The sequence below is a fragment of the Saccopteryx bilineata genome, chromosome 6 (genome assembly GCF_036850765.1).
Source record: "Saccopteryx bilineata isolate mSacBil1 chromosome 6, mSacBil1_pri_phased_curated, whole genome shotgun sequence".
Classification (NCBI taxonomy): domain Eukaryota; kingdom Metazoa; phylum Chordata; class Mammalia; order Chiroptera; family Emballonuridae; genus Saccopteryx; species Saccopteryx bilineata.
In genome coordinates this window covers 85,867,880-85,894,666 of record NC_089495.1, presented here as the reverse complement: position 1 = coordinate 85,894,666, position 26,787 = coordinate 85,867,880, and positions in this window count along the sequence as shown.

The window sequence follows — 26,787 nt, the reverse complement described above, 5'->3', positions numbered from 1 at the left end:
TGTTATTCAGTATCATTCAATTAACATTTATTTATTAAAGAAATAAATACGTTGGGGCAGAAAAGATATTTTTCTTTTTTTCTTTTTTTAAGGTTTTATTCATTAATTTTAGAGAGGAGAGAGAGAGAAAGATAAGTGGTGGGAGAAGTGGGAAGTATCAATTCCCATATGTGCTTTGACCAAGCAAGCTCAGGGTACCTTGACCAGGCAAGCACAGGGTTTCAAACTGGTGACCTCATCATTCCAGGTCAACACTTTATCCAGTACACCACCACAGGTCAGGCCAAAATGATAATTATTTTCAAACACCATAGTGAAATCACTATTATTAGGTTTCTTATTCCAAGTGTTCATGAATGTCTTAGTGTAGATGAATATGGCATGCTTATCAAATTCAACACTCACATAAATTTAGTTATAACAGTTCATGCTAGGTAGTAATAAAATTTTCAGAATGATCTTGAAACAACCAAATAATAAAAAAATTAAAATCATGTATTTTGAAAATTTTTCAAGTGAAAGTTTACAGTATACACTGATAAAAATTTTAAATGTGACTACACTTTAAACCAGTTATTTGCTAGAAAACCATTTCACAAAAATATCACAGGCATTCAAGAGTGTAAGTACAGCCTGACCTGTGGTGGCACAGTGGATAAAGCGTCGACCTGGAAATGCTGAGGTCGCCGGTTCAAAACCCTGGGCTTGCCTGGTCAAGGCACATATGGGAGTTGATGCTTCCAATTCCTCCCCCTCTTCTCTCTCTCTGTCTCTCCTCTCTCTCTCTCTCTATCCTCCCTCTCCTCTGTAAAATGAATAAATAAATAAAAATTAAAAAAAAGAGTGTAAGTACAGAAGGATGTATTGCAGTATTACTTACACTGAAAAACTAAAGACCAATAACAATCCATCAACTAAGAAACTTTTAAATTTATTCTATAGTGACAGATGGCTATTAAAGGATAAGGATGACCTCTTTGTGGAAAAGAAGTATGGTGGGTGTAGTATTGAAAAGCAAGCTGTCTGCAACCAGGTTATCTGGAACAGCATTTCCGCTAGGCAGCATGGGCTAGTTCCTTCAGCTCTCTCTGCCTCTGCCTCTCTGCTTGTTTCCTCCTCTATAGAATAAGGATAACAGACCTAACTATTTAGATCACTGAGATATTTAAATAAATGTGTGTGTACATATATATATACATATATATATCTACATAGACATACATGTATACATGTATATATAATGTATATAAATATTTATATTATATATAATTTTAGCACAGTATAGGAACATAGTGAGTTATAACTATGTCCATTCTTCTGTATTAATAGTATTAGTATAAAAAATTCACAATATAGTAATTGAAAAGTAAAAGTGTTGAAAAATATTTGTAGAGTTATTTTATTTTGAAATTAAATTCAATGGGGTGACATTGATTAATAAGAGTACATAGGTTTCAGGTGAACATCTCTATTGCATTTGAACTGTTGATTGCATTGTGTGCCCAACACCCAAAATCAGATTATTTTGCATCACCATATATTTGTCTTTCTTTACTTCCCTCCACCAGCCTTCTCCTGCAGGTAACCATTTCTTTTTTATTTATGTCCATGAGTCTCAGTTTTATATCCCACCTACGTGTAAAATCATATATCTCTTAGCCTTTTCTGATTTACTTATTTTACTTAGTATAATGTTCTTAAAGCCAATCCATGTTGTTGTAAGTGGCAATATGTCATCATTTCTTATAGCTGAGTAGTATTCCATCATATATATGTACCACATCTTCTTTACTTAATCCTCTACCAAGGCACACTTTAGTTGTTTCCATGTCTTGGCCACTGTGAATAATGCTGTGATAAAAATGGAAGTGTGTACATCTTTGCATACCAATGTCTTAGAATTTTTAAGTAGATACCCAGTAAAGAGATGGCTGGGTTATATGATAGTTTTATTTTTAATTTTTTGAGCTATTATCATACTGTCTTCCATAATGGCTGTTCCAGTTTACATTCTCACCAGCAGTAAATGAGGGTTCATTTACCTCCACAGCCTCTCCAACATTTATTACTTGTCTTGTTGATAACAGACAATCTGACAGATGTATTGTGGTATATCACTGTGTTTGGTTTGCATTTCTCTAATAGACAGAGAAGACAAGCATCTTTCCATATATATGTCATTTGTATGTCTTCTTGGGAGAAGTGTCTATTCTGTCCTCTTTCCATTTTTTAATTGTGTTGTTTTCTACAATAGTTTGTTGCTGAGCTTTGTGACTTCTTCATATATTTTGGATATTAACTCCTTATTGGAGCTATTGTTAGGAAACATCATCTTACATTTGGTTGGCTGCTTTTTTGTTTTGTTGTCAGTTTCTTTTGCTATGCAGAAACTATTTAGTTTTATATAGTCTCATTCATTTATTGTTGTTTTACTCCTTTGGCCTATGGAATCAAATTCATAAATTGTTCTCTATGGCCAAGGTCCATAAGTTTAGTACCTATAAGTTCTTCTATGTAATTTATTGTTTCAGATCTTATATTTAGATCTTTGATCCATTTTGAATTAATTTTTGTGCAGGGGGACAAACTGTAGTTAAGTTTCATTCTTTTGCATGTAGCTTTCCAATTGTCCTAGCACCATTTATTGAAGAGACTTTTTTTCTCTATTGTGTGTGTTCGGCTCCTTTGTCAAAAACTCTTTGCCCATAAATATGTGGTTTTATTTCTGGGCTCTTGATTCTGTTCCATTGGTCTGTATATCTCTTTATCTGCCAATAACATGCTGTTTTGATTATCATGGCTCTATAGTATAATTTAAAGTCAGCTAGTCTTATACCTCCAGCTACATTCTTTTTTCTCAGAATTGCTTTGATATTCAGGATCTTTTATAGTTCCATACAAGCCTGGTGGGGTTTTTCGTTGTTGTTCTCTTTCTTTAAAAAATGACATTAGAATTTTGATGGGGATTGCATTAAATTTATATATTGCTTTGGATAATATGGCCATTTTAACTACATTGATTCAATTCATCAACATGAAATATTTTTCTATTTTATTGTGTCTTTCACTAAAAAAAGTTAATAAAAATAAAATGAATAATCTGATATTCTGGGTTAAAATGTTTTTTTTTAATTTTTTTTATTCATTTTAGAGAGGAGAGGGAGAGACAGAGAGAAAGAGAGAGAGAGAGAGAGAGAGAGAGAGAGAGAGAGAGAGAGAGAAGGGGAGGGAGGAGCTGGAAGCATCAACTCCCATATGTGCCTTGACCAGGCAAGCCCAGGGTTTCAAACCGGTGACCTCAGCATTTCCAGGTCGACGCTTTATCCACTGTGCCACCACAGGTCAGGCGGTTGTAATGTTTTGTAAATGTTTATTATGTTCATTTGGTCTAGTGTGTTGTTTAAGGCCAATATTTCTTTACTGATTTTTTATTTAGATAATCTCTCTAAAGCTATCAGTGGTGTGTTGGGATATCCAACTATGATTACACTTTTATCTCTTTCAATTTTTAGATCTGTTAGTAGATGCCTTATATATTTTGTTCTTCCCTGACTTGGTGTATACATATTAAGAAGTGTTATGTCTTCTGGATATAGTGTCCCTTTTATCATTATGAAATTTTCATCATTGTCTCTTGTTACCTGTGTTGTCTTAAAGTTGATATTGTTAGATATGTTTGTTTACACCTGCTTTTTTTTTTTTTCTTGGCATTATTGTTTGGAGATTTGTTTTCTAACCTTCCACTTTGATTCTAGTTCGGTCCCAAAAGCTTAGATATGTCTCTTGAAGGCAGCACATTGTTTCCAACAGACATTTTATGTTTTTTGTTTGTTTGTTTGTGGTAGCTTTGTGTCTCCTTTGTTTTTTTCTTTGTGATATTGTCAGTTATTTTTGTTTTGCAGTATTCTATGCTTCTTTCCTCTATTTTTTCTTTTTTAAAGCTATTTACTTCAGTTTGGCTTTTTTTCATGGGTGAAAACCATTGGGATGTTGAAATAAAATGTTTCATATATACCAGAGTCGTTTGTCTTTTGAATACTTCTGCACTCCATTTTCCTTTGCTATTTCAGACCTTTATTTTCTTCCTTTTTGTTTTTCTTGTCACAGATTATCTTTGTTTATATTGCAAACTTGTTAAAGCTTTTTCTTGTTATATGTGTTGTTTTGTCATTTGTATCAGTAGAATAACCTCCTTGAGTATTTTCTGCATTGAGGGTTTTCTGGTGATAAGTTCCGTCAGCTTTTGTATGTCTGGAAAACTTTTTATTTCTCCTTAATATTTAGAAAACAACTTTGATGGATATATACCACTAACAGAAATTAGGGGGTATTTCACAATGCACTTTCAAGATCAGGAAACATGCAGATACTCCAGTACTTTCAGCGTTTTGTGTAGTGCATTTTCACCAATGAAATAAAAGTTAGTTTTGCATTTCATTTGCATAATGAAACAACTTTCTTTGACTTGTTTGCTTTTCTGATGTTTTTGCTTAATAAAAAAATATCAAATGCCTCTTTTTTTATGGCTTCATATTCATTTTGAAATATCTCATAATTTTTGTAAGCAGTGTAGTATTCTTGGCTAATAAGTCTTCTCCTTCTGTATTTGAATGTTTGGGTTCAATCTCTTCTGACTTGTAGAGGTTCTGCTAAGAAGTCTGATAAGCCGGACCAGGCAGTGGCTCAGTGCATAGAGCATCAGACTGGAATGTGGAAGACCCAGGTTTGAAATCCCATCACCGGCTTGAGCACAGGCTCATCTGATCTGGTTTGAGTAAGGCTTACCAGCTTGAGTCCAAGGTTGCTGGCTTGAGCAAAAGGTCATGTAGTTTGCTGTAGCCTCCGGGTCAGGGCCCATATGAGAAAGAATCAATGAACAACTAAGGAGCTGCAACGAAGAATTGATGCTTCTCATCTTTCTCCCTTCCTATCTGTCTGTCCCTTTCTGTCCTTCTGTCTGTCTCTGTCACAAAAAAATAAAAAGAAGATTGATGATAACCTGATGGGCCTTCATTTATATGTTAACTTTTTCTTTTCCCTAGATGTCTTGAGGATTCTTTCTTTGTTATTGATTTTTAACATTTTTATTACAATGTGCCTTTGAGAAGACCTGCTTGGGTTGAGAAAACTAGAAATTCTGATTGCTTCTTGGATTCAAGGATCTAAGTTTTTCTATAAGCTTGGAAAGTTCTCATCAATTCTTTGTTTGTTTGTTTGTTTTTTGAATAGGCTCTTCGTTTCTTTTTTTCTCTCTTCTTCTTCTGAGAAACCCATTATTCTTATATTTCTCTTTCTGATAGAATCAAACAATTCTTGTAGAGCTGTCTCAAATTTTAACTTTCAAGTCACTCTCTTCTTCTCTCTGTATCATCACTAGTAACATATCTTTGATGTTACAAATTAGGTCCTCTATCTGGCCTGTTCTATTAGCTAAACTTGCTAGCTTATTTTTAAATTTATGTACTGAATTTTTCAACTCTATTTTTAAAGTTTCAATCTCCTTGGTGAGGTTTGTTTTGTTTTCTGAGCTTATTAAGTTGTCTTTTAGTGTTTTCTCACATCTCATTGAGTATTTTCAGAACTTCAATTTTGAATGATCTATCATTTATCTCTACAGTTTCCATGTGATTGAGATTGCTTTCTTGAGATCATTCATTTTCTTTCTTAACTGTGTTGTTCTATTGGATAGTCATGTTATTAATTTTTTCTGCTGTGAAAGTTTTTGAGAGTGCTATTGTTTAAAAAAATCCAGGAAAAGACAACAAAAAATAAAAATAAATTTAAAAATAAAATTAAAATTAAAGAGAAAATATACAAAACAAAAATAAAAAACAAATAAACAGTAATAAAACAAACAAAACAACAACGAAAAGAATTAAAGAATAAAAAGTTAGAAGAAAAGATTTCTGAGTGGTTTTTCTGTATTTTTCCAGTAGGTAGTGCTGGATTACATGCTTTAGCTCTGTAAAATCCCAGGCTGAACACTGCTGAGAAGCAGCTGTCACAAAGGTGAAGGCAGGAATGCTATCACAAAGATGGGTGGGACTTGTGAGGGCTTTATAACTTTAGCAATGACAATCCTGGCCTCTGGGTATTTCTCCTTGCTTCTTAAAAGAGCAGAGAATCAGACACAGAGCTCTTCTGTTCTTCAATTGTGGGGAATCTCTCTGCTACTCTCCAAACCCACAAGAGGAGGGAGGCAGAGTCTGGGAGTCTGGGAGCCGCACTTTGTATTTTTGTGTCTCTGTTTGAGTGCAGGCTGCATGCAGACATTGGGAACACTGGTGGTGACCTCACACTCTGCTGTTTTGGTTCAGTATCACATCAAATTTCTCCCAATCTCTCTGTTCCTCTTGGCTTGGAATTAGTCACCTGGGTGTCTCCTCTCTCTGGAGCCCTGGCACACAAAAACTCAGTCAGTCCAGGCTTCTCCCTTCTCCTGAGCTGAGTGAGTGCTTATCATCCTTCCCGGATTCTTACCTTTCCCATCTTTAGTTGATTTGGCATGTGGATCATTCTGGCAAGCCTGAGACCCCAGCTAGGGTTCCTTCTCTGAGCTATAACTGTTCAAGTTGTTATAATTTCAGGGGGAAAAAACCAAGGCTATCTCTCACACTGCCATTACTCTGATGTCATTTTAATATCTATAGATTAACTCACTTTCTGTTTAAAAAATAAAATAAAGTATTGTTATGCCTGTATTTAGAAAGAAGTAAACATAAAATTAGATAAGAATAGAAGATAATTAAATGTAAATAAAATATAAATAAAGATAGGGAATTATAATTAGAGATAGATTAATGGTAAGAAGCCATTTAGCTCTGATATTAGAGTCTTAGAGAAGGCTTTCAACCTAGAATAGCACTTATTCAAGGGTGACTATTTACATGAAGAAGGAAAATAAAAGTGAAAAGATTTGGTGACAAGCAAACAGGAAAGAACAAGGAAAAAAGAAGCATTATATGAGTGCTACAGGTTTCACAGGGAAATGAATTCATATAGACAAAGAATATCATATTCTATTTTTTACAGAAAACATATTTTTTTTAAAAAAATCTGTTGGAGTGACATTGGTAACAGAATTATAGAGGTTTCAGCTGTCTAATTCTACAATACATCAAATGTACCCAATATTGTGTGTTCATCCCCACAAATCAAGTCTTCATTCATCACCATTTATATAATTTTTAAAAATATACTGCAAAGAACTAACTTAGTGTAACTGGGAACATATAATGACATCACTCATTGTGTGTTTGTATATATATTTATAATTTTCTTTATTTTAAAGAAATCTTTACAAGAAATTTAGTTTCTTTCTTAGTTTTCCCTTTTTTAAAAATTCTTATTAGCAACATTTTTTTTTTTTTTTTTTTTTTTTTTGTATTTTTCTGAAGCTGGAAATGGAGAGACAGTCAGACAGACTCCCGCATGAGCCCGACCGGGATCCACCCGGCATGCCCACCAGGGGGCGATGCTCTGCCCACCAGGGGGCGATGCTCTGCCCATCCGGGGCTTCGCTCTGTTGCGACCAGAGCCACTCTAGCTCCTGGGGCAGAGGCCATGGAACCATCCCCAGTGCCCAGGCCATCTTTGCTCCAATGGAGCCTTGGCTGCGGGAGGGGAAGAGAGAGACAGAGAGGAAGGAGAGGGGGAGGAGTGGAGAAGCAGATGGGCGCTTCTCCTGTGTGCCCTGGCCGGGAATCGAACCCAGGACTTCTGCACGCCAGGCTGATGCTCTACCACTGAGCCAACTGGCCAGGGCCTAGCAACATTTTCTAGGGTTAAAATAAATTTGGCAAAACATCAATTTTTACACAGAAACATTCAAGTACTCTGATTCATTTGATAATGAAGCAAAACATGGTTAATGTGTTCTGGTTCCTTCTACTAACATGTTGGCTTCTGTAAGTGATTCTCAAACTCAGTAGGAAAGGTTACTATGTCAGAATGTTGAAGAAAAACAGTTAAATGATTATTAAAGGTCACTTACAGGATAATTAGTAGTAATGTCACTCACAAATTAGAGACCAAAGCAGCTACCTATCACTGATCAAAATCTATTTTTTCTGTTTGACACTGGAGCAATAAAAAGTCTCAGCTTGGCTCACTGAGAGGAAACCCATTTATCCTTAGTCAATACACATCACTGGACTCAGTAGGGCTTGAGAAATGGCAGTCACATTCTCCATAATCAGCTATTTGTATACTTACCCAGATGCTGATTGTGCAGCTGATGGCATGGTTTTTGGATTTTCAGGTAGAAGAAATATTTATTTTACTATGTAAATCCGATAAGTCAAATATGGTATGGCACCAGGAAAGATTGTGTTTTATGTTCTACTTCATAGAAATTATTAAAAATAAAAAGGTTTTTAACTTTATTTTATTATTATTTTTTTTGTGAAGAGTAAATTTGACTTTACCTTAACTTCAAAGTAGTGGTGTGCATTAAGTTACTATGTTACAATGCAAGTTTAGTAATAGGGGACTAATGAAATGATGTTTATGCTGTCAAGAGGGTTAAATACTAAAACCCACAGAAAAACACATTGAGTTTAAAAACATTGTAAAAATAGTCTTGATTCTTAATTACAATTATGTCATTATCCAAAAAATATGCTATATTAATAAAAATGTAAATTTCACATTTGATCTTCCATAACAATATAAAAAATTGACAGCAAAAGTGATAAAACATCACAAATTTGAAAACTTAAAAATGTTCTATGAAAGGTAGCATATTCTATTTTTTTTTATCTTTTTTTTTTTTTTTTTTCCTGAAGCTGGAAACGGGGAGAGACTGTCAGACAGACTCCCGCATGCGCCCTACCGGGATCCACCCGGCACGCCCACCAGGGGCGACGCTCTGCCCATCCGGAGCGTAGCTCTGCCACGACCAGAGCCACTCTAGGCCTGGGGCAGAGGCCAAGGAGCCATCCCCAGCGCCCGGGCCATCTTTGCTCCAATGGAGCCTTGGCTGCGGGAGGGGAAGAGAGAGACAGAGAGGAAGGAGGGAGAGGGGGTGGAGAAGCAAATGGGCGCTTCTCCTATGTGCCCTGGCCGGGAATCGAACCCGGGTCCCCCACACACCAGGCCAACGCTCTACCGCTGAGCCAACCGGCCAGGGCGCATATTCTATTTTTAAAAATAGTAGTTGCAGATCATTGATTAAGTCATTTAATATTCTGACACTTTGAAAGTGTTTAATTGGCTAATGGCAAATATAGTCCATACTTAATGTTGAAGAACACTATCACATAAACTAGAATGCCAAGTAGAGAAATGACTGCATGTTGAACTTCACCCCTTTTCAGAGTATCAATGGATAACATTTTTTAATCTATTCAGCCAATCTTTGCTATAAATGTTTTTTCATGTAAAAGTCATCTTTAAAATTTCTAATATACTGGTATGTGCTGAATAAAATAAAGTTCTGTCAACTTCAGCATACATAATTCTACATACTATATAGTTCTACAGTATATAAGCATACATTACTACTAGTCAAGTAAAGTTCTAACCCAAATTTCTATTTTTTCTTAATTTAGGTAAGATAACTGACATAAGGAATAGTTACTTTCACAGGCTAAAATCTCATTAACACAACCAAGAACATTTGTTGATACTTTTTCTTTCTGACTAGAAGACACAATTTAAATCATAAAAGCCTCATTACTATAATTTTAGAAGTGGTAAAATCCATATATTGACTTCTGGACCTGGAAACTTAGATAATTTTTGTGCTTATATTTTTTATTTCTAAGTTTCACACAATTCACTATAGTTTCAGATATAGCAAAGGAAAATGTTACTTCTCAGAGTGCAACAGTGAAATAGACTCCAGCTCATACAGCTCTTTCAATTTATTTACCTATTAGATTTATTCATTTAAAAATTATTTATATTTTCATTTAGTGAACACTTAGAAATCCTTACTACAAGCTGAACGTTAGATCTATCTCTAGAAACAAAAAGATGACCAGCAAGGACTCTCTCTTACAGAAATGTGTAGTTTAGATACACAGTTCCTATGCATGGGAAATGAGCATTCAACCTACACATTTTTATTCATTCATATATTCACTCAACAATGTGTTATTCTTATTTCTTTATAGTTGGCAAATAAAAAATAATAATTCTTATTTATGTGCTGCTTACCATGTCTTAGGTCCATTTAATAAATATAAAATCTTTAAAGTTTGAAACTATATAAAATAGATATAATTTTGTCCTAATTATATATTTTGAACTGAATATGAAGCTATAAAATATCTCCCAATTTTTGTGAGCAGTATATATATATATATATATATATATATATATATATATGTAAAAACAGTTAACTTTGAAATATTTAGATCATTTAGCCAGGATTATGCAGATAATAGCACAAAAAATGTGTACATTTTTTTTTTTACTTAAGAAATCCTGTAGAATGAACAGTACCATAGAATTTTCCAGATCTGGTCATAAGACACCTAGACCTGGGTACCTAGACATGTTCCATACAGAAAAAAAAAAGTATTTTTTTCTAAAAATACACACATACTCCCTTCATAAAGAATTTAACTCATACTACATGAAGAACTGTGGTACGCTATTGTAGAACTATTGCACTCAAAATGCCTGCTCAACTCTTAAATCAACCAGTAGACCCATTTTTTTACTTCAAGCGTATATTGATATTCACCGCCACTTTTACTATAGAGACAACACTTAGAAAAACATTGATCTGTAGAAAGAATTATGATTGTGAACTCTTATTGTAAAGAATGATAACTGAAGGACATAGAAAATCATGTGTGTTCTCTATAAGTCTAAAAATAAGAAACATATCAATTAATTGGGAAAAACAATAAATATTTATTCTGACCATTGGTTTAAAATGTCTTAGGGAATTTTGGGATAGATTTAAAGAAAACTTTGATCATCCCTATTTGCTGTTTTCCATTTAACTGTACTGTTGCATAATCTTACACTCTCCTCTGATGCCAAGGACATTGTCTTGGAAAGGTAAGCTTTTAATAATTAGAAATAACACAGGTAAATGTCCCCATGGCTAATTAATAATATGTCACCACTACCAAAAGCAAAGTTAAATTACCTGTACCTCTAATAGAGGCCAATAGATTTCTCAACTTTGTATAAAAGAGACTGATCCTTTTTGTGTTATTCTTTCTTTATTGTAACCAAGATTATTGATCTGGTAGATGGTGCTCAGAAAATTCTATATGGCCATCTGTTACTTTAACATTGTACTACGTAGTAAACAAGAATCAAGCATGCAATCCTTTCTTACAGGAGTCTTTCAAGAGTGAAAAGTCTTGTGCAATAATGGCAAAGAAACTGAACTTCTTATCCCCACTTCAAAAGGTAAGATTTAATCATTTATTAAATCCAAAAATGATAGTGCCTCACTAAGAAATCCATCCTAAGAAACTCCCCATCTTTTTGTTCAATTATACCCAGAATTTGGTAAGATTAGTACCATTCTTTATTCCCTGAATGGTGAGTTTTCTAAGTTTATTTCCCATTATCTTTTCCTTTTCTGAAGAGTCCTAATAGCAGCACTTTTCTTTCTAAATTTGTTAGGGTTGTCATGTGTTTCTCTCTCTCCCTCACACATACACACTCTCTCTCCTCTTCTCAGAGGCTACAATGTATATTTTGCAATTTCCTGCTCCTGTGCAATCATTTGCTTCTCTTTAATCTACACTAAAACAAATATGAAGCAGAGCCTGAGAAATTATTCTGCAGTGTTTTAAACATTCTTGCTTTAAAATTTAAGAGAGGGCTATAATGAGGTTCCCACTGTCAAGCAAGATAGGTGAATCTGTAATTTCATGACACATTCAGGAATTATTTTCCATTTCAGTGGACTAAAAGAAGTGTTTCTCATTTCTGAAAACCAAGGGACTATTTGCTGGCTTCTTACAAAATGTGTTATGAGTAAATTTAGCTCAATGAGCTGAAGGAAAAAGGTGGAAGTAAGTCATGCTGATAGATAAAATGAAATAGAGTCCTTCTTTGTAGTGCATTAAGAAGTACTCTTCTTTTTATTTATTACCTATATATTTCTCTCCCTATATTTAGAAAGAAATCCCTAAATAATGAATGTATTAGAGACTTTAGTACAGAACTTATTTTTGAAAGTTGAAAGGGTTTCAGAAGGAAAAGTGGTGCATTTTTTATTAATTTGGGAAATGGGGAAAGTTGTGCTAACCAGCAAATTAACAAGATTTATTAATCTCACATTATTTGAACTTAGTTTAATATTTTATGAAAATTCTTAGTCCATTCAGGTTACTATAACAAAATACCATAGACTGAGTGGCTTATAAATATTTGAAATTTATTTCTAACAATTCTGGAGGCTTTAAATAAAAGATCAGGTGCCAGTGTGATGGGATTCTTGTGAGAGTTCTCTTCTGAGTTGCAGACTAACAACTTCTCACCATGTTCTCAAATGGTAGAAGGGGCAAGGGAACTCTTTGGGGTCTCTTTTCTAAGGGTACTAATTTCACTCATGAGAACTTTGTCTTATTAAAGCACTTAATGACCTCACCTCAAAATACAATTACATTGGGAATTAAGTTTAACCATATGAATTTGGGAAGGGAAGACACAAACATTCAGTCTTGAGCAATGTGTTTCTAGAGATAAGTTTTCATGGAAAAAAGAATACAAATCTATCAAAATATGGCTTTCTAAATTGGCAATTATCATTATTTTTATTTACATCATGGAAACCTTTTAAATATATAATGTCATTCATCAATTATATCAGCATATTATCAAAATGTTATATAGTATGTTATAAAAACTTCAAGTAGGGTTTCTTTAAGCCATTAACAAACAATATTTAAAGAATTAGACTATCAGTTACAAATGGATGAAATGGAGAGTTGGGAGAAAGAGCTAAAATATAGCTACTAAATAAGATAATTTTACTGTGCAGTTAATTTATAAGGTGAAAAAGTTATGATTAATTTAGATTTTACTTCAATAATTTCTATAATAAGTTTGAAAGAAAAAAAATAAAATTTTTATAAAACATACAGAATAAAATATAAAAGTATATTTCCTATATTTCAAAGCCATTTTATTTTTACTTTGGATGTGATATTTAATATTTATGGAATGTACCAAAATTTGTTCACCTTTTCTAAATTTCACAACCTACATGTTTTGTTTGCCCTGTTATAGTTAATATTTACTCTATATACTGAAAAGATGCACTATTTATCACAAAACAACAGAATGTGATTTCTTATAACATTTAGTGATAAATATTATTTTATGTATTATTCTATTACTGCATTCTACAATTGCCTTTCCATGTCCCTTTCTGTCTGAAATCCATAAAATAAAAACAAGATTTTATTTATCCACAAAATATTTCTGGATATTAAAATAATGCCTTATATTTCTAGCATTAAAAAGAATTAAAATCAGGTAAATTCCCCAAAGATGTAAAGCCAACATATATTTTAATCTAAATCATTTGTTCTTTTATTCCTTATGAAAAAGTTTCTATGAGATTAATGTTTTATTAGTGTAAAAATAAAAGGGCATTTAATTTACACTTTCACTGCCAATAAAGACTAAATAGCAAAGTAATTGTATTGTTTTTAAGAATGGAATTTCTAATGGAATTTTTCTTTCATAGTTATTTTGGGCATTAAAATATAATATTATACAAATGTTTCATAAAAGCTCTGGGATAACATCTTAATTACTGTGGGCAAATGATGTTAATGTTGAAGTTAGTTTAATATTTTTTCTTTACAAACTACCCAGTGATGTTGCAACCCTGTAATTTGAGTTCTATTCTAAATTTTATAAGCCAAATTAGTATATTATATACTAATTTACTTACATTCTTTTTTTATTAATTTAGTAACTTAGTTACTTTTTTTAAAGATTTTTTTTTAATTTTTATTTTTATTTATTCATTTTAGAGAGGAGAGACAGAGAGAGAGAGGAGAAACAGAGAGAGAGAAGGGGGAGGAGCTGGAAGCATCAACTCCCATATGTGCCTTGACCAGGCAAGCCCAGGGTTTCGAACCGGCGACCTCAGCATTTCCAGGTCGATGCTTTATCCACTGCGCCACCACAGGTCAGGCAAAGATTTTATTTATTCATTATAGAGAGGAGAGAGAGAGAGAGAGAGAGAGAGAGAGAGAGAGAGAGAGAGAAGGGGGGAGGAGCAGGAAGCATCAACTCCCATATGTGCCTTGACCAAGTAAGCCCAGGGTTTTGAACCAGCAACCTCAGCGTTCTAGGTTGACACTTTATCCACTGCGCCACCACAGTTCAGGCCTCTACTTACATTCTTTTGTGTGACCTAAGGTAAACCAATGGCTCATTCTGCTTTTTGAGTTTCTTCATTTCTAAACTTGGCTTTTTTACTGAATAATAATTTCCTTTATATATTCTGCATGATGATTCTATGGGGTTATATGAATTCAGATTTATTTAAGTTAATACCAGGGTGGCTAGTGAATTGAAGACTAGATAGTGTTGTGAAAGAATAAAGTTTTTAATATTTATAGTCCCCCTAAATTTACCATTAAAATATTATACATTACACAGTTTTCTTCTGTCAGCCTGCATTATCCTAGTTTAGAAAACTCTCAGGATTTAGAAACCCATAATTCCGCCCTCCAAAGAAAACACATTCTTTATTTGTGTTCACTTTAAGAACATCTTTTATATATATATTTGAGGATTATAGTTGAAGATATCAAAAAATAATGAACACCCTATAACTTCAAAAGTGGATGTCAGTCTAATAAGAAAAATTAGCAATTGCTAAAATTTGGGCTTCTGCAGTTTGAATAATTCAAAGAAATCATTCACTACTTACTTTTAAAGTCTCTGAAATAGAACTACTTATTTTCACTCTCTTTGTCTAATTTGTATTCCTTGACTTTCTTCTTAGAATTATCCATGAACAACCATGGAATGTAGAAACTCAATAAACAAAGTTACTTCACAAAGGACTTATGAATTTAGTATTCATAGTGTGTTAAACAGAGTTCAAGTCAGATAATTACAAGAGTAACTGAAGATATTACTAGGCACATTGTATATTCCTGAATGTGTTTGGATAATCTTAATATGATAAAAGAAAAAAAATAAGGATATTATTGGACAGGAATACAAATAATTCTATTTCTGTTCAGATGATCCTGAGTTGGTAAGCCATTTAATAGTTTAAAAAATAAAGTAAATACAAATATCAGAACTGCATACGTGGCAACACAATAATCTACAATCTGTATATAAACAGTGACATAAAAGTTATTAAAAGTTAAAGATTCTTGGATTTACAAGGGCAGAGACAGGATACAAAGACTCCAAGGAGAAAGTTTCATTAATAGCTTATTTAGTTGTTATCTTTCTCACAGTGTTTTATTCTTTTGACTCTTTTGTTTTGGCTTTCTGTACTACTACAAAGCAGAGACAATTTTTGAGGTCCTTTACTTTTTCAATTTTAGTTAAAAACAAAAGGAAATGAAAGACAAAAGAATAAAGCAGGAAAAAAACAAATCCCTTCAGGCAAATCTTGAACTCACCTTGTTATGTTATTAATGCATTAACCTCCAAGGAATCAATAGTCCTTTGAGGTTAATACATTAGCAAATTTAATCTTTTTTATTTGAAGCTGTTACAGAAATACTAGTTAGGTGAACTATGGTGTTGGAATTTTAATTCTCTTGTATTTGTATAGTAACCTAAACTTTATAAAATACCTAATATGCACCATTTAATTTTTATTTTTATTAGTGCAAACACTATAAGAGAAAGGTAAGACAGGCATTTTACCAGATTATATTAAAAAAAGGTGAAACTGATAGATTGGAAATTTCTTGCTTAAGTTTATGGAGCAAGTAAGTAAACACAGGTTCAATGAATCTAAAGCCACCATATCTCATGTCTTCCCCTAGTAACCTGTTGATTATAGACACTTTAAAAAAGAACTAAGCATCAAAGTCCATTTTCCACATATATATTTTTTTCTATGAAGATATTTTGTAAAAGGAAAATGAAAATGCTTCGTAGTTTGAAAGATAAGAAACAAAAGGTATTAGATGTCTGGCTAGAAAGAATTTTTTTTTTCTAACACTTGCTAATAGCAATTTAAAATTCTCCGTTGGTATTTTATTGGTTATATTTATCACTAGTTTTTCTGTTAACATTCTATTAAAACCCATAAATGTCAACTGCAGTTTAATTATAAACCTATGTGTAAACTAGGGAAGGTAAACTGTATTCAGTAATTGTACCCTGTTAATATCCCTTGGTTTAATTATTATATTAACTCCTAGGTTAATACAAAGACAAAGGTAGACATAATTAAAATTCAGAACAGTAATATTCATTTTATCAATATTAAATAAAATTAAATATTAATTCACCTATTGTTTGCATATCTTGAATATCTTAGAAATTGAAAAAAATTAGAGGAAGAGTTAATCAATAGCATTTCCTGTAGGTAAAGTTTCATGGCTGTTCATAAATTGACCTAGTGCAGTCTAGGTTTCAATAGGATAATAAATATAACTTCCAACTTCCAAATTGAGCTACAGCAAAAAAATGTTCCATAAGTGATACCATTAATTGATAGTCAATCTGGAAATGATTTACATTAAACAATATGCATATCTTAGAATAAAATGATAAAATCTATAAATTTAATGTTAGTACTATGTCTGAAAATTTTAAGCACCTTCAATTTGATGTAAATTTATTAGTTTATAATTTAGTTTCAATACTTTTTAGTTATAAACATAGATATAACAAAAGTTTCTTGAAGTTATTAAAATGGGAAAGAGATGGAGTTTTTCAAAAATATTGAAATTATGCACAACTAGTATTTATGTGACAGAGAAAATATCCATACCCCATACATTCATTATTTATAGACATTCTATGCAGAATGTTTCCAGCTCTGCCCGAAGTTGATGTTTGGCTAAATAATCATCCAAGTATCATCAAGCAGTAGGTGGCTCTCTGCAATATACCTGTAACCCTGTATCCTTTTGTAAAACCTGTAAAAGTGCAAAGTAGAGAAGGCAACTTGGTACAAAATATGTAAACAGCTTTAGTAAGACTAAGAATTCTGGATAGATAAAAAATAATTTCTCTCTCTGTTTATATATAGGTATGTGTACTTATATATAAATTTCTCAATGTTGAAGACTGGCAAATGTCAGCAAAATTAATCCAAATTTAATTTTAACTCAGTGAAAAATATTCGGTTTGATCTGGATTAAATAGCGTATCATAATTTTTTATAGTGTGATTTGTCAAAATAAAATTTTTAATTTAAAAATCCACATTATATATATTTGCATATTAGTATATGTACCTTATTCACATTTCAAGTGGTATATAATTTCAGAATAAAATATAATTACAGTATTTAACTAAGTATTATGAATAAAAATAAATTATTGAATAAAATTACAAAAAGCAATTTATAAATTAAATTTACAAAGTAAATTACAAAGTAAAAGTTTATAATCCAGATATTTGAGCATTTAATCTATTAGACATTTTATGTTATTAGATCTTGATGAAAATAGTAGCTATAATTTTAATAATGTGAACTCTCATTATCTCTTATTTCTTCTGATTTTTAAACAAATTAAATGAAATAGTATAATTTTATCATTGAAATTATTAGTCTCAAGGCTAACTGTACACTGTGTAAATACGTTTTGTAAGTTTATTAAGTATTTTAACAAAACAGATCGTAAAACCATAATTCTAATGATTCTTATTTATTTTTTCTATATAGTGAAAAGTTACCCAAAGGAAGCAAGCTGAAAAATGGATGAATTGAGTAAATATATAATGTTTCATAAATAAAACTTAGAAAATTAATTTCTAAAAATACCTTATTTATATTATGCCTTCAAATTCACACTTTTTTAATAGACAATATTCTACATTGCCATTAGCATAATCAATAAACCTAGAATTAGTTATTAATATCTACTAACTCTAGAAGTTTGTTTCTGAGAATGAATAAAATAGACAATAATCTGCTACCATGGAGTTTATATGCTAGTAGGGGAAACCAGACAATAAATCATATGAAACATATATATATATATATGTTTGGGTTTTTTTTAATGGTTATTAGTGCTTTGGGAAAAATTAGGTGATGGGCCTAGAATCTCTAGACTCTGCTGAGTATTTGTGTGCTTGTAGATGGAGTGAGGTTTTATATTCTATATAGAATGATCACAAAAGCCAAAGAGAAAGTGTCACCTGAGTAGCATCTGAAGATCATGGCATACCAAAGGAGAATATGAACAGAACATTCTATACAAAGGAAATAGGAAATGCTAAACTTTGAGGCTGGAATTGGTCTCCTATGTTCAAAAACCATGAGGTGTAGGTAGAAAGTGAGTAGCAAAAATTCATATCACACAAAGCATAGTAGGACATTGTAAGTCCTTGGTGTTTACTCTGGGTGACATTGAAAGGGTTTTTAACTAAGGGGTGCCTTCATATAACTTAATTTTGTAAACAGCTCAGAGTGGAACCGTTGAAACACGGCAGGATTCCGAACTCATTTTAATTTTGAATTTGAACTCATTTGATTATGCATAATACAAACAATGAATTTTTTATCCATGTTACTCCTACCAAAGCCATCTTTGTGGTGTGAAATCATGAAGCAGAACATATTAGAAGCTTCATTGCTTCTAATGTGACAATTTATTTTATAAATTTTGAATTGATTTTAATCATATTATATTACAAAATATGCACAAATAAATTGCAATATAAATTGAATGCATTTACTTTAATTAAGGTTTTCTACATTTAAACTTTGTTTTCTTTTTTGTTTTGTTACTAACCATTGATAAAGTGTATAGGACTAGTGAAAGTACAGGCACTGGTTTTATTCAACATAAATATACAATACTTACCAAAAGGCTTAGGCAAATCCAAAGAAAAAATGTTCAATAAGTCATTTATATAAATTTAAATACCATATATGTTTCTGAAGATGTTAAAATACATAATAAATGGGAAGATAATGATTCAAAATGCCCTTTTATATTGCCACAGTTCTATACTGAATTGTCCTTAGGAATTCCAAAGTCTACATTATACGAAACAGCAGGCCTCATGAGAGTGTTTATGAGCTTTGATTAGGAGCCAGTATATGGCCGTTTTCATCTAATGCATCCCTGTAGCTGAAAACTTAAAATGAGCGCACACTGTTATCTACTCTGAAAACAACACACTACAATAACCAGAGGTCATTTTCCAGACAAGTCTATCAGCAGGAATGTTGGGGTCCAATGAAAATCCGACAGAGAAGCAGTCATGGCATGCAAGCTGCAAGCTGAGAACTTGCTCAGTTAAGTGTACTACGGTAGATTTGACCTTGCCTCTAGGTACCAAAAAATTTATACTTGATATTAGCTATTTTATGTTAACCACAGACCCAGTGATTCTCACTGTTTGGTTTTGGGTTTTAATGATTTTCTGCCACATATTCTCTTTAAAAGACATAATTATACAATTGTAGAAATCACTTAGAATATACACAATAATGTATAAACTGAGATGTGGTTTCTTTTCACAGTGATAGTTCCCTTTAACTTTCAAACTTCATATGAATTTAAGCTTCCTTCTTGCTCTACTGCTGTACAATTGTAAAGAAATGATGAATTTTTCATCACTTACTTTTTATCATAGCATAGGTAATGGGTCACTGGAGTAGAAAGCAATATAAATATTTACTGATTTTGATTTTGTGAATAATTACCCACATAGCCTTGGGAAATCTCTTTGACCTACAATTTATTAGGTTATAAAAAGGGGGCAATAACATGTCTCATTTATCTCACAGAAATATGGTAAAATATGTCTTAATTGGAAAAATGTTAACATGCAAGGTGTTTTAAGTACAGTTTTTTCCACTATGTATGTCCTGTGTATAGGTATAGATAGTCCCTGAGTAATATTAATAAAATGTGACATTTCAAACTTAAAATGCATTTCACTTGTTTCAGATATATTCCTGTGAGAGTGACCTAGGTATATGTCTCCCACAGATGTCTGGCTTTGAATTCTTGCCTCAAATTCAACATTATAGGTCTGATATTATGATTAGTTATCCTATTACTAAGTTTTCAAAAGTAATCTCTCAATTACATTATTAAATTTACAATAAATTAAGAAATTAGTGGTTTGTCTGACCAGGCGGGGTTCAGTGAATAGAGTATTGGTCTGAGACATTGAGGACTCAGGTTTGAAACCCCGAAGTTGCTGGCTTGAGAGAGGGCTCACCAGTGTGAGCGTGGGATCATAGACATGACCCCGTGGTCACTGACTTGAGCCTACAGGTCACTGGCTTGAAGCCCAAGGTTACTGCCTTGAACCCAATGTCACTGGTTTGAGCACGGGGTTACTCGGTCTGCTGTAGCCCCCCAGTTAAGGCACATATGAAAAAGCAACCAATGTGCAACTAAGGTTTCTCATCTCTCTCCCTTCCTGTCTCTGTCCCTGTCTATCTCTTTTGCCTTCCCTCTACAAAAAAAAAAAAAAGAAAAAGAAAAAGAAAAAGAAAAATAAACTAGTGGTTTATTTCTGTAATATCTGTATTTTTACCTGTGTCTACACAAAAATGTTGATAAATATTATTGAATTCATATATTGATAAAACAATTTCAAAATATCTATTTCTATATAAAGGTTTGTTTGAGGTCTAGCCACTGTTTATTTTTTTATACTAAGATCTCAATTTTGATTCTATAAACAGGGTGGGGCAAAAGTAGGTTTATGCTGTGAGTACCCAAAACATAGCTTATTTTTGTATTATTATTTACTAAATATTGTATTATTCTCCACAAAAACAACAGTAAACCTACATGTGCCCCACCCTGTATTCACTGGGTAGTTTATGTAATGGTGTGTATACATGAAACTGTCAGTTGATGACTAATTAAAATTGGCTGATCCAAAAAAGCCATTGTGAATAAATAAATCTCAACAAAAAGTATGGAAAAAATGTATCAATACATTATTCTTCAGGATTTATGCAAATGTGTCTTAAAATAGAAAGCAGACAATATTTGTCAGAGATGTTATTTGTTTGACAAAGAGAAGAATTTTAGCCAAAACTACCTGTCTTGGATAAATGAATAATTCTATTTTAAATATACTTAAAATGAAATACATAAATATAATAGGAATAGCACCTCATTGTCTACTGTGCTTTACAGTTTCCAAGATTTTTTCCCTTACATGAATAATTTTATCTCTAGTTTTAATTAAATAGAAATAGTAATCACTTGCAAAATCCTGAGAAAACATGATTCAATATCGAATTGTAACCAATAGATTTCCAGCAAACCAAATTTTCATATTTATATAGACAACCAAGAAATTTTCACACAGATAATTGTGTGTACATATATGCATGTGTATGCATATGTGTATATATAATATATGCATATTACACACACACATATATATACACAGTCCCATTCCTAAGACAGTGACATAACCCAAATTTTGACGTAACTCGAAACACACCCTAGTCTAACAAAAAGAGAACACTTGTGCTTTTAACAGTCCAAAAATGATGTAGGTAAGTGTTCTGGGGGACACCACTCCCTCACTCATATACTGCGTTACTGCTTATTCGTTCACTGCCTGCAACCAAACTAGTTTGCCCACGTAGTCCATAAGTTCCATGCTAACAGCATAAAACAAAACACTCACGTCTCAACTTTTTAAAGAGGAGTGAATTTTTATGGGAGTGAGTGTTGTAAACTTGAATCCTTGTACGTCAACACTCTCATAACCTGAGGACACCCTATACTTGTGTGTGTATATGTGTATATACATGTGCACATATATAAGATTTGTCTAGAAACTTCTGTGTGCTCCCATAAATGTAATGGTAACACATGTCATATGTCACCTTCAGAGATTGTGTCCCAACGGTATTGAAAATTAAGGAAACTGGAAGATGTCCATATGTTAACTGAAAGAAGAGAGATTTGAGTAGTAATAAATATAATAATTTGTCTAATCTTATTCAGCTAGGAAGACAGCTGGTTTCAAAACTAAGCAGAGCTCTGAATTTGTTTTGCTATGCTCAGATCAATTAGCTTGAAAACAACTGAAATAGCTGCCAAATTAACATCATTTAAGTTCCTTTATAATATATTTGATCTTTTCTACTATTTGTTCCTCTCCACAGATTTATACAAATACCAAAAAATCTTTGTGATGTTGTGTCTTTTTGCATTAATCTAAAACTCTATATGAACATTGCTTCAGGTTTTAACTACTTGCTTTTGTTTGTGCTCTGAATTTTTATTTGTACTCTTAAAAGTTATTTTTTTTTAGTTTTAAAAGCATAGGGAATTATTTATCTTACTTATTACCTATTGCATTACTTTATGTCATAAACTCCCAAGAAACTCACTAATCTGGGTATAAAATAATTTCTAAAAATATAAAAAAGTATTAAAATTAATTTACTTAATTTTAATAATCAAATAATTATACTTTATATTTTCATTCAAGCTAAAAGTTGCAAGCAAAAATATTTTTAATTAAAACTCAAGTTGTATAATGAAGATAAAATAAGGAGCAGATGAAATAAATATTTATGAATATGTGATATGTGATAAAATTTAACAATATGATAAAAACCTACTTTAGAAATCTATGCACTTGGATGCTGAAAAAGACAGAACTCAATTGTTTCTTTAAAAAAATGAATAACCTAGTTACATGCTTATTAAACATACATACATATGAACACTCTTATGAAATGTTAATGATGAAAATGCAGATACTCAGGCTACTGTGTGTTTGTGTGTGTGTGTTTCTACTATTCAGGTAACAATGCTTCTGAAGATCCACATGTGTTCAGACCAACACTAAACTACTTTGTTTTCTCATACTTAAAATGCATACTGATATGCAATTTAAATTCAAATGCCAATGAGAAATAATATATTCTTGGGCTTGGCAATGAGCTATAGATTGCCCCATTTCTAAGAGTAATATCTAGAGAGAGAATAAATTTATATTTTTTAATATATTTAAAAACCTATCTACCATTACTGCCCTGTGATGGTTCATTTTATGTGTTAACATGACTAGGCTACTGTATGCTCAGATATCTGAATAAACATTTTTACTGATCGTGTGTATGATAATGTTTCCAGATGAGATTGGCCTTTGAATTGTTGAACTGAGTAAAGCAGATGGCTGTCCACATGTGGGAAGGCATCACTTAGTCCATTTAGGGCCTGAATAGAACACAAAGATAGAAAAAGATTGAATCCAATCTCTGCCTGATTGTGTGATCTGGAACATCAATATTTTCTTGACCAAGGAACTCCTGGTTATTAAGCCTTCAGAGTTGGACTCAAATCTATGCCAACAACTTTCTGTCTCTCAGACCTTAAAAGTACAGTATCAGGTATCCTGCGTGTACAGTTTGCATTTGGCATCCATAAACTCATTATCCAATGCTTTATAATGAGTTGTGAGATAGAGAGAAAGAGAGAGAAGGAGAGAAACCTTATTGTCTCCATTTCTCTCTAGTAACTCTCTATACTCGCCAAAATATGTAGATATTGCTATTATAATAAGTTCTAATTACTTTTCTTTCTCTCTCTTTCTCTCTTTTTTTAAATAAAAGTTTGGGAGATTAATTGTTTCTATAAAATCAAGGTTATACTATAATTAACAATAATTTATAGACATCTCTCCAGATCAATAAATATAAATTTAAATTATTCTTTTAAGTAGCCACATAATATGCCATAGAGTGGATATATCACAATTGATTTGACATTCTTCTACTGAAGTATATCCAAGTTATTGTTTCATTTTATTTTGTTTGATCAAAAATTACAACAAATACCCATAGTCATACATATTTTTGCACTGGCAATTTTATTTATATAAGATATATTCCAAGAGTAAGATTTCCTGGTTAAAATATTTACACATTTTAACTTTTAGTAAGTATTTCCAAATTACATATTTAAAAGAGTAGTGGTTTTTACATTCTGACTGCCATCACATTATTTTTTTATAAATAAATTTTTATTTAAATGGGGTGACATCAATAAATCAGGGTACATATATTCAAAGAACACATTTCCAGGTTATCTTGTCATTTAGTTCTGTTGCATACCCATCACCCAAAGAGAGATCGTCCTCCGTCACCCTCTATCCAGTTTTCTTTGTACCCCTCCCCCCCTCCCTCCTTCCCTCCCCCACCCCCCGTAACCACCACACTCCTGTTCATGTCTCTTAGTCTCACTTTTATGTCCCACCAATGTATGGAATCCTGCAGTTCTTGTTTTTTTTCTGATTTGCTTATTTTGCTCCGCATAATGTTATCAAGATTCCACCATTTGCTGTAAGTGATCCGATGTCATCATTTCTTCTAGCTGAATAGTATACCATGGTGTATATGTGCCCCATCTTCTTTATCCAGCCTTCTATTTTTTTTACAGTGATTAAAAGCCATTAAGCAAACTCTTGGCCAATACAGCAAGAATCCATAAAAGATTAGTGTCCTTAACATGTTCACCAAGTCCAAGTTGGCCCCATCACCATGTCAAATCCCTGAAAAATGCAACCCAACCACAGTTCAGTCTGTAGGATCTGTCACAGGGAGCAGAAGTCCAGGAAAAGTCCACATCCAGGAAAAGTCCGCATGGCACTGGAATTGTTGTCACCATTCTATACTTTGCAGCTCATGTCCAAGTCCCAGTGACTGCTGCTTCTAGCTGGTAATGATTCAGGTAGACTGGAGAAGCCATTTGCAGCATGTGTGGATATGGAGCTTCTGTTCTCCTCTGCCTGGAGAGATGAGACCAGGTTGGTTTTCCCTGGAGCTCTGAGACTGTGGCATGGTAAAGAGAACCTTGGGATACACTAAGCTGGGTGGCAAAGGTAGATTTATAATAGAAGTTGGCAAAAGGGGGAAGAGAGCTCTAAATTAAGAGTAGGTACCAGCCTGAAATATGAGTGGGGCATTGAGATAGGAGGGATAAAGGAACCACTATATATAAAGAAAAGCAGCAGAACATAGGACTATCAACACCCACAACAGAGATCTTTGAGGGAAGAATAAAAAACCTGACTATTCAGGCCAAACATAGTTAAGTGGCCCTTGTGCAAATGAGATCAGTTTACCTGTTTCTTGGAACAAATACCCTGGGCTTGTCCACAGTGTCGTAGATGGGGCTGACGGCCCTGGGCATCTTCAGCCTTCAGTGGCAAACCCCAGCTTTCTGGGCAAGGTTAGGTCATAGGTGGCTGGAGCAGGGCTGGAAGAGACTGAACCCTCCCTTAGAGGAGCAAGGGGGAAGCCTACCTTCCAGTGTCCCTGTTTCCTCACAGTAGAGGCATGTAAGCCTGGCAGGCTTTAGCTCAATGACCTTCCTTTCCACTATTGAAGCAGAACCCAGATGGCATCCTAGGAGACTCCTTTGGGGCGTTGGAGCCTTTAAGGGCATATACTAAAAGCTGGTAGTTCCCCTAATCTTTATTGGGCTTTTTCTGCCTCTAGGCATCTTAAAAGCCATTCTCAGAAGATCTCGCTGAGGGGTTTGAGGATCCCCATCCGCCTATATAAATCTTTTCCATATATCTGGAGCTATTTGGAAAAAGACAAAACAGTGTTATTAGCTGGATCTAATAAAGAAGGTAGTAGTTTGCAGGCAAAAAAGATTTGGTGTCTCCTGTTCATCAGCCTTCAAAAGAAATGTAAAAAAAAAAAATTTTTTTTTTTAAGTAAAAAGCATGATATGGTAGACCCGTAGGAGTTCCAGGATATGACTACCCCCTTTTAAATTGTTTTTTTTTTAATTGACCTTAAAATGTTTGCTGAGTACACTTTAATAATACCTTAACTTTAAAGATTGTAAGCATGACAAAATACAGTAAATGCTGGGTCATAAGGTAGTTCTATTTGCAGTTTTTTGAGGAACCACCATACTTTCCTCCATAATGGTTGTACTACTTTACAGTCCCACCAACAGTGAATGAGGGTTCCTTTTTCTCCACAGCCTCTCCAACATTTGCTATTACCCATCTTGTTGATAATAGCTAATCTAACAGGAGTGAGGTGGTATCTCATTGTAGTTTTGATTTGCATTTCTCTAATAACTAATGAAGCTGAGCATCTTTTCATATATCTGTTGGCCATTTGTATCTCTTCCTGGGAGAAGTGTCTGTTCATGTCCTCTTCCCATTTTTTTATTGGATTGTTTGTTTGTTTGTTGTTGAGTTTTATGAGTTCTTTGTGACCCAGCAATCCCTCTACTGGGTATATACCCCAAAACCTCAGAAACATTGATACGTGAAGACACATGTAGCCCCATGTTCATTGAAGCACTGTTCACAGTGGCCAAGACATGGAAACAACCAAAAAGCCCTTCAATAGAAGACTGGATAAAGAAGATGTGGCACATATACACTATGGAATACTACTCAGCCATAAGAAATGATGACATCAGATCATTTACAGCAAAATGGTGGGATCTTGATAACATTATAAGGAGTGAAATAAGCAAATCAGAAAAGAACAAGAACTACATGATTCCATACATTGGTGGAACATAAAAATGAGACTAAGAGACATGGACAAGAGTGTGGTGGTTACCAAGGGTGGGGGGGGAGGGAGGACATGGGAGGGAGGGAGGGAGAGAGTTAGGGGGAGGGGGAGGGGCACAGAGAAGTAGATGGAGGGTGACGGAGGAC